The sequence below is a fragment of the Emydura macquarii genome, unplaced genomic scaffold, assembly GCF_026122565.2.
Source record: "Emydura macquarii macquarii isolate MOO-44397 ecotype Brisbane River unplaced genomic scaffold, CSIRO-AGI_Emac_v2 contig_820, whole genome shotgun sequence".
Lineage (NCBI taxonomy): Eukaryota > Metazoa > Chordata > Testudines > Chelidae > Emydura > Emydura macquarii.
The window spans coordinates 1028781-1041188 of NW_027130957.1; the positions used below are offsets into that span (position 1 = coordinate 1028781).

At 51.0% G+C, this 12408-nt stretch overlaps 1 long non-coding RNA gene across 1 annotated transcript in view; it reads left to right on the forward strand.

The window, feature by feature from the left end:
- The first annotated feature begins 4585 nt into the window (after positions 1-4585).
- The window catches only part of LOC137149725 (uncharacterized), a 30751-nt gene continuing 22928 nt past the window's right edge, over positions 4586-12408 (forward strand). Inside the window, exon 1 of the long non-coding RNA XR_010918829.1 lies at positions 4586-4831. This is a non-coding gene — a long non-coding RNA (uncharacterized lncRNA). The remainder of the gene's footprint in view (positions 4832-12408) is intronic.

Below are 12408 nucleotides of genomic sequence, written 5' to 3' on the forward strand. Positions count from 1 at the left end.
CATTTGACTTAAAGGAGAATTTCCATTACCTTCTAGCAGTACAGAGCTAATGACACACAGTTGAAAAGTGCTGGTGACACTCTTAAGAGAGCGTTGGTATGTGCACATGCATGCTAGTCAGTTTATTACACTTGTAACCCTTCTGCCAGACAGAGATGGCAGCAGCAAGGGCCGGGTTCTATATCTAGGGGTTTCTGTCAATGATACAACACCAAACCGGCTCGAGCCGTCACCTGGGAAACCACACACTATCCCCTGGGCACCCCGAAAGTTCCCCTCTCGCAAGCAGAGAGTCTGAGTGCAGAAAGTAAACCTTTTAATTAAAGGAAGGAAGTAACACAGCACTGGCTTGGGAACACAGGGCAAACAGAATTCATGGACACCATGGGGCAAACCCACCCCAAAGTACGTGGGGCACATCCTTCGCCTCTCCCTTCCCCCCTGCCCGTCGTAGTTGCAGTGTCCACCTCTCGGTTGTGGGGGCTCAGCCAATCCCCTTCTAGTGGCTCCTGCCAAATGCAGGTTTGACCGGCCCCCTCCGCCGGTCTTCTGCCATCGCCGACCACTCCTGGCTCCTGCTAGCTGCTGATCACTGCTAGCCACCTCCAGGCCTGGCTGAGTTCCCTCTGCTGGCTCCCAGGAACTCAGCTGGCTCCCACCATCCACTGCTGGCTCCTGCCACCTCCAGGCTGGTGGTCAGTCTCTCCAGGTTTTCCCACTTCCTTTAGTGATTTCAGCTCTTAGTGATTTTCAGCTGTAAGCCATGGAAAAACCTTCTACTGACACACGAGCAGTGTCCAAAAGGAACCATTAGTTCTACCTTTTACTAGTGGGAGGCAATGGTCAATCCATGCCTGAAGCTAGCCCTGTGTCACGGTTCATGCAGTCTTAGCAGGCAACCAGCCCCCTACATTTTACAGTCTCTGGCATCCAAATGCCTCCTTTGCTGAGTTCTGTTCAGCTGAGAGTGAATCTTTCATCAACCCAGACTCAGCACACGCCTGCTGCCATTCGTTTCTACAACAGGGAGACACATTTCATTACCCTGCAGTTCACACTCCAGCCATTTGTAACCCAATTCCAGCCAAAACTGACCATTTCCCATCAGGTTGCTCAGCACCTAGGTGGGCTTATGCAGATACTGAGCCCCCCCCCAAATAAAGTGCCCCCCATTTCAGCTGACTGAGCAAGGGCAGGGCCGCGCAGACACTCAGCCCCGGCTTACATCTATTGTTGTAAATTCAAGATAAAATATGTCTGCTCGTTAGAGCAACAGGGATTGCTAGAGTGGGATTTCATCAATGACAGGTAAGACCAGTCACAGCAGCCGTTGGCTATAGGTGGTGTCATCACATCTAAGCCTGAGAGGCGGCTTGAAGGAAGGGCTTGGTTGGCTTTGCCAGCGACTGAGTCACAGGTAAGTGTGGTGCTGGGATATGTTGCATGCTTGTGAGGAGGGCAGCTGAGTTGATTGCACTGAAGGGATTTATTATCCATATTGTGGTGCCACCTAGGAGTCCCAGTCTTGGTGCAGGACCCGTGGCGCTAGAGGCTGTACAAACACAGAATAAAAAGATAGTCCCTGCCCCATGGCACTTACAATCTAAGTAAAGACAGAGAAACAGAATTGGCTCATTCTTTCCTGCAGCCCTCACCAGCATAGTCTCCAGGCCCCTGGACAGCAGGGCAGGACCGCATTGATTCCCCACGGCATGCCAGCCGCTCCCTTGGCTTTCCCTGCGGACGGAGTGAGCTCCCTTCATTTTCCCAGCTACACCGTCTCAGTGACCAAACTGCCCAGCCAAACCACAAATATTTGTTTGTACGAGTGGCTCAGCCGGCGTATTTTGTTTTCTTTATTTTGCATTGAGATCAGTTATTTTCCCAGCGCCAAAACAAATCTGTCCCCATCTTCATGGATGTATGTCTTAGAACAGCCTCACTTGCTGACTAAATTGACCCAAGAAGGAAGGGGTCTGTGTGCACTCTTCCTTTTCTCTTTCCGGCCCCCCCTGGCTTCTCTGTGGATGGTGGATGGGGACCATCCTCTCTCTTTGCTCTGCTCTGCCCCAGTGCGTTTCATCCTCTGGGGGAACTCAGAGTCCCTTTGGGCCTTGTTTATCAAATTCCTGGGAGGGAGCGGCAGGATCTCCTCGTGCTCTCAGCATCCGCACTCCGCTGCAGGGAGAGGAAGCGGTGGAGGTGGAGAAGGAATACCACCCAGTGCTTTAGTCACCAGCTCTTCTGTCTGCTGGGGAGCCCACTCCCAGGAATGATTAACAGGGCTTAGTCAGGGAGCTGGGCCAGCAGCTCTGAGAGGCTTGGAGAAGGTCCCAGCATCCCCTGACTCAATGAGGCAGATTCGACTCTTGGTTACACCCCTTTGAGGCCAGTGGGCATGTACGGGCACGGCAGCAAAATTCAGCACGATGGACCCAATTCTCCTGGCACGCCCAGGTACATCAGGCGTGACTGTGCTGGAATCGCAAGCAAAAAGCCAGTGCCAGGGCAGAATTTGGCCCAACGGGTTTAATTACCCACCCATATTCCGAACATGGCTCCTGCAATGAATGCCATGTGCAGAGGCACTGGATAGCTGCTGCCTCTACCAGCATCCTGCTACGGGAGGTTTGGTAGGAGGGTTGAACCAATTCTAGCACTGGCAAAAGGCGCTTTTGGACAGAAGCAGAAGCTCTGTTCAGTGACCAGCTCTGGCACCAGCACGCTCCTGTTTCATAATTCCCAATGCAATGTGTTTGTGGCCAGGGGTCTTCAGAGCCTGCTGTTAACATGGAGGAGTCAAATTGGTGCTGGGAGATGGCAGGGGCACAGCAAATGCTGGGAGCCGAGGCCTTGAGTGGAGACAGGGAGCAGACGCCACAGAGCTATGAGCACGAGGCTGAATCATCTCTAAAGACGCAGCCGTGCGGCCAGGGGGAAGCTGCAGTAACATTCCACTAGGAAGGGGAAGAGGAGCAGGGTAAAGAGCAAGAGAGTGTGGTGCAGTGGTTAGGGCAAGGGCCTGGGAGATGAGACCCCTGGGAATATTCCCACTGTGCAGTTTAGATACGATGCCTGATCAATCTGCCTCTCCTGTGCCAGCTGAGCTCTTTCTCATTAGAGATGTTTCCACCCCAAGCCCTGACTCCAGCATCCTCCTTTCCCTTCTCCTGGGTCTTGGGGCATGATGGGCAAATCTCACAAGGTTCAGCCTTTGCATCCAGTTTGGGTTAAGCACCAAATATTCGGTGCCACCCAGCAGGATCTGAAACCCCGAGGTCTGTCATGATCCCTGTTGTGCAGGCTGTCCATAAATTACAGGACACATTTTTGGGGTGATTTTCAAGACCCACCCACCTCTTGTAACTCAGAAACAAACACACAAAAATGAAGGAATTAAGGACCCATCCACCCCCTAATGTGTTATGTAATTTATGGACAGCCCTATTGGGTTCTGCCCCGGAGCAAGCCCCATATATATGGAAGCAACTCACCTGCCAGCGTCCCCTTGTGGGTTTGCTGGGCCTTCCCCTGGTCACCTTCAGCCAGGACACTTGAAAGTTCAGTCTGCTTCTGCCTTCTGGGGTTTCCAAGTCTAGCTGTAACTGGTCAAGCCTCAAGCTGTCTTCTCCCCGCTGCCCTCTTCAAAATCCTAGAGATATTCTGAGCAACCACGACCCCCATGGAAGTCAGTGGGTGTTGCAGATGCTCACTGCCTCTCAAGATTAGACCTAGAGGCAGGACCTCATCAGTGACATAGGCCTACGTTGTCAAGAGTGGCTCGTGACTTTGGCTGTCCAACGTGAGACACCACAAAAGGGCCTCATTTCTAGAGGCGTGCGCTCTGCCCTTTCTGCAAATCCAGGCCTCTTTCAGGTGTCTCATGATGGGCACTGAAAATCATTAGCCAACTTTGGAAATGTAGGTCAATGAATTCCCATGCGAAGCCCAAGCATTCAAAACAAGTCAGGTCCCTCCCCATAAGTCAGGAGACTGGCTTAAAAACCACGAGGTTTTAAAAATAGTGTTTCTGGAGTTCTTTTTATTTGCCCTTTGGTTCCTGAGCCATCAGGAAGTCACATCTTGAAGCTTTTCTCTGCAACTACCAGGGCTCAAAACTTGCTTCTTTTGATAAACGAAAGTCAAGAATCTCATGTAATCACTTGACTCCAGGAGCTGGGGCTTTAAGAAAAGCCCTCTAAAATGAAGAGACTCCCCATAAAACCATGAGAATTGGTAACGGTGATCCATAGCTTTTCATTGCAGTTGGATGGTGGCCCTGAGTTGGACTCAGCTTTGCTTGTGACACAGTAACTATTCCCTAGCTGATCCTGCTTGGATGGCTTAATTGCAGGAATTGGATGCCCCTGGGAAAGAGTCATGGAGGCCTGCAAAGAAAGCGAGCACAGGTGGGAAGGAAAAGCCATGGGGGTAGAGGAGCTGACTTCAGTGATTGGCCTCAAAATAGGGGCCAGGCTGCAGGGAGGCAGACTGAGGAGTAGGACACGGGCAGCTGAAGAGGGATGAGAGTGCAAGCCTAAGGAAGGTAGCAATAGTTTGTATTTTCATTGGGGGTGGGGAGTCCTGTGAGCCCCAGCCGTGAAGGAAGGGTGAATGCTGTGCAGCTGTAGAGCCTGGGATGAATACAGATACCCAGTAAGGGGCTGTGAGCCAGGCCTGCAAAAGGGTGGAGGTAGGAAGAAGCTATGTGGGGTCCTGACTAGCCAGACCTTGCCTGCTCACTGCTGAGAAGAGGTGGATGACTGGAGGGGCTATCGGCAAGAGGAGACTCTGCTGTGCTATGTCCAACTACGAGGGGGTGCTCTGGCTGGTGAGTGAAACTTTTACAGACTGCAGTTTTATTCCCTGATTTATTTACTGTCTTGTTCTCTCCAGAGTGAATCGTGGATGTTGGCGGGTCCAACCTGTAACCTTTGATTTCCTTTTTCTCGTGTGCTTTGCAAAGAACTTTTGTTTTTACCAGGAACTTAAAATCAGCAGCACCATAGTGTTTCCTTATAGCTTGTCGCAGCTTCAGGGCATTGTGCAAACAGTAGCTAATGAGTGCATCCTTAGGAATGATCTCGCAGTCTTTTTGGCAGAATTTATTTTACATTTAATCCTTGGAGCGAGAGTTTCTTTGTGTGTCTTTAAAAATCCCAGTAACATTTCTCTCCAGGAGCACATCTGATTGTGGCTGCTTGATTCTCTGTGATTTTTTTTTTTTTTTTTAAAGCTTGTGCATGGTTTTCAGGATTGGATTAAAGCGTAGCCACACTAGAGCTGTGCTAGGGGGCCTAGACTCAGCGTGGAACAATGAGATCAGAATCTCAACTTTCACTTAAACTGCCCCAAACCCCCAAACCTCTCTTCCTTATGGATGCAAAGAAAAGCTGTAAAACGTGGCCTGAGTATCACTGATTCCCTACCTGAGTCTGCAGAGAGCCTGAAACAATAGCTCCGAGAAATGCGAACTGCCTCATTCATCTTAACTCTCTGCAACCTGCTGCTATCTGAAGGGAGGTGGGAGGGCCCAGCCTGGGGCTCTAGCCGTGAGAAGCCCTCTGTAGGTTTTGCCTAAGGCCCTGAGTTTCCTTAGTTTGGCCCTGTGTGTTGTTTTCATCACCTGTTGGTCTGCTGAGTGGATGTCGTCTTGTAGCTGTGTCAGTCTGTAGACCCCAAACACCTGCCTGCAGTGTGCCAGCCTGTGTCTTCTACCCTTTGCTCCCGTGTTGCTCCTCTGGGCCCATTCAGTGCCAACCATGGAAACTCCTGCAAAGATTCCAGGTGACTCCAGCCCTACATAACTTCATGCTGCCTTTGGGCTGGGCTCCAGTGCTTGGTCGCTAAGGAGTGTCACTGACGCATTAAGCAACAACTCCCAGCATAAACACAGCAACACAACCTGAGAACAACATCGCCTGCTGGGAAGCCAGCTCCTTACCAGACACGGAGTGCAGGAGCGGGTCATTTAGCAACCCCACAGCCGTCCCGCTGGAGAGGGAACTAGACCCATCTCAAACCCTCCAATGTTGTGTGTGCCAGCTAGGACAACCAGTTATAATATTGAACTGGTCTCACTTTACGAACCCCTTGAAAACCACTTCTCAATAGAAAGAACGGGAAAGGTCAATAGAGATTTTAATAAATTGTTAGCGTTCCCCGGTTGTAACCATCCCTAATGCCTTCCGCTGATGTGCCTAATATCTGTCTGTAACACATTCCTCACGGTTATAACCGTTATTAATCATTTAACCCTCTCTACGAACCATGTACACATGGAAACTGTAATATAAAGTGGGACCGTTGAACTTTTACGGGAGCTGGTTTCATCCATCGCTCCCAAAGGGCTCTCCAGGGCAGGGCACCATTGACTATTTCCTCCGCTGAGAAATGGGGATAAAGGCCCACATCCTCCCTGGTATTTAGGGGGCAAAGAAATCAATAGGTGGTAGGCACCTAAACGCTTCTGAGGATCTAGGCCAGTGTGACTTGTTCAAAGTCACCCAGCGAGGGAATGGCGGAGCTAGGAGCAGAACCTGCGTCTCTTGAGTCTCAGTCCACTCAGCTGTCCGCTGGTTTGTCTTTCTGCTTGCGTGCGTGCCAAACTCCCCTGGCTGGCCTGACCAGGCCTTCATTTTTGAAGCAGATGCTCAGCTGTGAAGGTTCTTTACCTTGGACCTAAAAGATCGGAGATGAGCAGGTCCCTTAAAGGGAGGAGAACAGGTTCATGATTTTGTTGCCCTGAAGCACAACTTAAATCAGCAGAAGCTCAGCACAAGCCTTTCCCATTTCACAGCATTTCTGCATATTTATATGGCACTAACCACCCACCTCAACCGGCGCTAGGGTGCAGCAGAGTTGATAGCCACGCTTGTTTATGCCATATAATGTTGCCATAGCAGCGATCCCTTTTGACTCTCTCTAAACAATGGCTGGAGTTTGATGATCTGAGAATAATGGTCTGCTTATGAGCTGGCTGCAGTGTCTCTGCACTGCTACCCTCTACTGGCTGGAATCCACATTGTGTGTCATGGGCCCTCTACTGCCCACACCTCATAGGAGAGTCTCCTTTTAGTGTGAGTGGCAGCAGGCTGTTGGAACAGGTGGATCAAAGAGCCAATCCAGTTGTGACATGCTGAATGGCCCTGGTGCGAGGCATGGTGACAAGATATAAGGTGGCCACACACGTGTCATTGTATGGTGCTGTGGTTCTGCTGCATGGCATCTTGCAGGGAGGGGATATTTCCTCCTTGTCCATGGCCTCCCGTGAATCCATACGGGCAGCCTGTCTGTGAGCAGGATGTTCCCCAACAACCCTTTTCTGGTTAGGTAAATCTTCCCAAATGTCAGTAGGTTTATGTTTTAAAGCAGCTGTAAAAGAAACCCAACTAGACTCAGCAGGAGTTCTTTTTCTCTTGGCCGCCTGCCGTGCTCCAAGCCAGGAACGCCGGTGGGTGACTCAGATGCAGAGAGAGGGAATGAAAAGGAGGGGTGAGACTAAAGTGAGGAGGAAAGAGATGGGGGTGGATGAGGAAAGAAGGGAAGGAGTAAAAATGGAAAGCCAGGGAGAGCAGAGGTTTGAGATGAGAGGGGGGAGAAAGATGGAGAAGAGAAGGAACAGTTAAAGAAAAGAGAGAGGGCTGAATGGATCTCAGCGTGAATTGCTTCCAGAGAGCTCAGCCCAATGGGCGTGGAGCTCCGCTGAAAATTTGGCCCCATCTGTGGGTGCTGAGCCCTCAGAAATCTGGCCCTGAGCTCTTGAAAATCTGGCCCTTAGCAACTAGCTGTCTTTGGCAGGTGGGCCGCATTCACAGGCTGCCTCACTGGGGTGGGGCAGGGGGGGAAACTCTCATTATTGCACATCTTGGAGGGTGCCTACCCTAGTAGCGCTGCACTCCTCATCAAAACGAGCCTTGTCTGCTTCTTATCCAGGTAAAAGGTGTCGTTCACATTCCTTTTTTAGCCAAATGCATTTTTATAATTTGTTGTAACGAGTTCATTTAGTCCGGTTCCATGGAAACTGGAGCTGGTGGCCAGAAACATTCCCTCTCTTGGACTCAGCCATCGCACCTCCAGCTGTGATCTCGTTAGGTTTCATGAGCTAAGCAGCGTTGGCTTGGGTAGCACTTGACTCGGAGACTGTCCAGAAACACCTAGCTGTTGCAAAACATGGTGCTGGCGAAATCACCAAGGGCGCTGTTTTTTCTGAGCCCTTATTGACCAGCGCCGGGGGGCTGTATTTCAGGTGACACATAAAACAGAGAGACGTGGGTTGCTTGTTGTTAGTGTCTCATCTGCGGGAGTCAGGGTGTTCGGACGCTGAGTTTAATTAAACTCCAACTTGGATGATCATCTGCCTCCCTAAATTCTCCCTTGCAATCTCATTCAGCCCCTTCCTAAAAACTCTGATAATGTCTTGCTGTGTGCTGTCAAACCGCTGCCATGTTGCATCTCTGAGGGAGCTGCATATCCACTGTGGGGCACTTACAGAAGTGTAACATTACAGTCGGGGTGACTCGAGAGGGAAATGCGTCCATCTGGATCTGAACTTTCTGACTCAGGCCCACAAGCTGGTTCCGGGGCAGCGGGACCAAGCTGGGCAGCACGCTTGAGAAGTTGCTCTCATTCAGATTTGCAGGGCAGCCATCCTTCTCTGCCACTGATGCATGTGGCTCCCCAGTGCATGTTTAAATAGGACTCAGCCTGGTGGGGAGACTGGGCAAACTCAGCTCAGGCTGACAGCACACGGAGGATAGGACTTCCCCCCCGCCTGCTTCTCCATAAGAGGAACTGTTGAGCCGCCACAGTGACGGGGCCCAGGCAGCCCCCCGTCTCCCCTCCCTTGCGCTCCATAAGAGGAGAAGGAGAGAGGGAGCCCCTGTTTGGCTTCCCTGGCACATTCCATTCCTGCCTGTCACGGACTGATATAGCCACCAGCCTCACGCCACGCTCACGCCAGAGGTGCTGAGGCAGGCTGGAAGGAATTCAGCTGCAGTAAGTGCTCAGACGCTCAAGGCAGCAGGCCCAGCCATCGCAAATGAGACACTCCTCTCATTTGGAACCAGGATCTGATCTGAAAGCCACAGGCTTTGGTATTCTCAACTGGGAACGGGAAGCATGTCTGGGTGAGAGATAAGGACTCCCATTTACAAATGGCACCCTCTCAGCTGGCAGGATTCCCACATCCAAGGTACTTCATGAGCAATGTTTAGGAATCACGTCCTCCTTTTCCCCCCCCCCCCCCTGTGCAGCTGCTTCTGGGGTGGAACACTGTAGCAGTTTAACAGCCCGTAGCAAAACAATTGAGCGCAGGAAGTGAAGCATAATGTATTTGATTAAAACTGCTGCAGAAATGTAAGGAGGTGAATGTAATAACGCAAACTGGAATTTATCCAGGACACTGATGATTATTAATCTCTCTCATGAGCAAGAGCGAGTCTGCATCCCACCTGGCGTGGAAAGGTTGAGCTGCCTGCGACAGCTGCCAAAGGGTTAATTAACGCTGAGATGTTGGGTAGCTACCTAACAGTGCCCTGCCCTTGGGTTATTCTCAGCCAAAGAGGTTTGTTCGCATGATATCTATCTCTGTTTCAGTGGCTGGGTGTGTTGAGAATCAACATCTTACTGTGGGAGGGCCATGCTATGCCTTCAGAAATCATGGGCCGGGGTCACAACCGAACACCATGAGATTGGTTTCAAAATCATGAGATGATTTTTTTTTTTTTTTTTTTTTAAATTAATGTGTGGGTAGTTTTGTATTTTTTGTCTTCTGCTTGCTGTGACTTTAGTGTGCTCTTGCATCAGGTTTTCAAGGTTTGCTCCACAACTATACGGACTAGAAACCTGCTTTTTTCTATGAAATCCTGAAATTCTTACAGAATCACATGGCTTCAGGAGGTGGGGCTTTCAGAAAAACACCAAGTAGTGTGGGAGATGGTAACCCCAATTCCCTAGCTGTCTCAAACTTGCTTGTGTCGTTCAATTAATCTCCGTTAATAAATACAGTTGGCGGGGTTTTTTCTTGCCTAATTCCCTGTGGTGGCATGCGCCTGCTCTGTAATAAATTATGAATCCTGCATATGAGCTGGTGATGGGTTTTTCTACTGTATGGATATTGTTGTTTGTCACATGGGAAAACAAGTCAACTACACTACAGAGTTAAGTTAACGTAAACTGTCTTGCATGGACCTAATTCTGTAAGTTTCTACACTAAAATTTTTACCAACATAAGCAGCCTGCTACACCAATTTTGTTTCTACGCCACTCATGGAGGGGGAGTTGGTTGGTGCAGGGTCAGTGCAGATACTGTGTTGCTCACATTGACCGTTGCTGGCTTTCAGAAGCCGTCCCGCACGGACAGTTCAGTCGGTGCAAGCGGCACCGCTGACACAAGGAGCAAAGTGCAGACGCACACTCAAGTGATGTAATTACTGCAGCCAATGCAAATTAGGTCAGTTGAATTTTGTAGTGTAGACGCAGCCCAAGCAAGAAGAACAAAGAATGGCTCAAGATAAGCCACCTGCTGGTAAACACTTCAGGGTGCAGAGACAATACCCAAACTATTAGATGCGAAGATCCTAATTCCAGCGCCAGCAAACAGACAAAACATGTTTTGCCCCATGGGGTCGATGCTGGGAGCCAGCAGCTCGCAAGGACGATATACCATTAAATAGACTCCGGCCAGAGATTAGACCAGTTGTCAGGGAGCTGGTTGGGCTGACGCGCAGGACCTGCTGCGTGTCTGGAGAAGCTGGCCCTCCTGCCGCACCAGTAGGCTCTAGGTAAGGATTGACAGGTCAATACACTGTTTTGTTTTTATAATCCTTCTCTCTAAAAGCTTTATTCCCGCTGTTAAACCAAAGCAGTGCTTACAGGCCGTTCTGGTCGCTATTCACCACGGCTCATGGACTCCCCACAGGTGACAAACCCAGTGGAATACACAGGGTCCTGTCGCCAAGTCTGAGAGCGGAAGAACTGTGGGATTCAACCCCAAGAGATGTAAAGGCCGGAGGCCTGATCCCTGAAGGGGGGCACTTGGAGAGACCAAAAAGGGAACAGAGAGTTGCAGCCAGACTTGCCACTGTGACCTTCCCTTCTGGACCGTGGCCAAACCTGCCAGGGTTCAGAATTGTACCAACCCCAGCAGTTCATAACCTGTGTGTGCTGGGCTCAAAAGCTGTTAAACTCCGTCCCTTTGATCTGTGTTTGTATAGCTCCTAGCACCGTGGGGTCCTGCTCCATGCCTAGGGGCTACCCAATACAGAAATAAAAACTCTCTGGGAGTCAGGCATACGAAGCTCCATGCGGAGTTGAAAGCATTTGCCATTGCTGGATTTCTTGTGCCTTCATTTAATGCCAGTCCGTCCCCTGGCACAGGTTCCTGTCTAGCCATGAGCCTGAGCCGTCCTGCCCAGTTCAGTCTCTGCATCGCCAGAGCGTTTTCACGCCTCCCATTGCTGGGAGCCAAAGGGGAGCGGGTGGGGGCAGGGGACTCCCTGCGTGCAGCACGTAAAAACAGTCTCTGAGGCTGTCCTGACATAAATGCTTCCTCTGGACGAGGCAGTTGTTCCTGCCAAGAGGCGTTCATGCCCGTAATGTAAACCACTCCGAGCCTGCCGCAAGGGGCTGCCAGCCCGGCCGCAGCATGAGTGATGGAGTGTGAGCAGATTTGAGCAGCCAGACCGAACGAGATGAGCCTCCCGTTCCTGGCGGCCTTGGGCAGCTGCTATTCTAAGGGATGCGCTCAAGAGCGTTGAGCCAGGGCAGGGGCCAAGGGTGAGTCCTCCTTTGAACCCGCCACCAATTCTAGCGGCAGAGCAGGACCCACAGCTTCTCCCTTAGGGGTTCTCTGGGGCTCCTGCATGCTGGGCTTTTGCAGTTCACCAGCCCTTTGCCTTGCCCCAGGATCCTTGGAAGCAGGGCCACAAGAATGTGAGTTCTCAAAGCTCCACTCAGCTGGAGGAACGGGGGGAGAAGGGGGTTGATTAGTGCCGTTCCCTTAAAAACAGCCTGTTCAAAGCAGGGGGGAAGTCCCCCCCCCCAAAACACAAGGGGGAGAGGGAAACCCGAATTCTGCTAGTTTCTCCCACCCATGCTCTGTGGGGGGGTGGACGCTCACAGCCAGGCTGAAGGGGGAGGGCATGCTGTGCCCATAGCAGCCTGCGCTGAGGCAGGCACGACGCAGTCTGGGATGCCACTGGGAGGAGCATGCTGAAAAACTGGTGCTGGAGCCATTCCCTGACCACGCCCCACAGTGCAGGGGGGGCATGTGCCTGTGTGTTTCACTCATGTAACAAATTATGGTTGTGACTATGCAGACAGAAAAGGCGTTAGTGGGGATCAAACCTGTGACCGTCAGCACCAGGCACAGGAGCCCTTGCTGAATGGATGTGGTTTAGGGCAAGT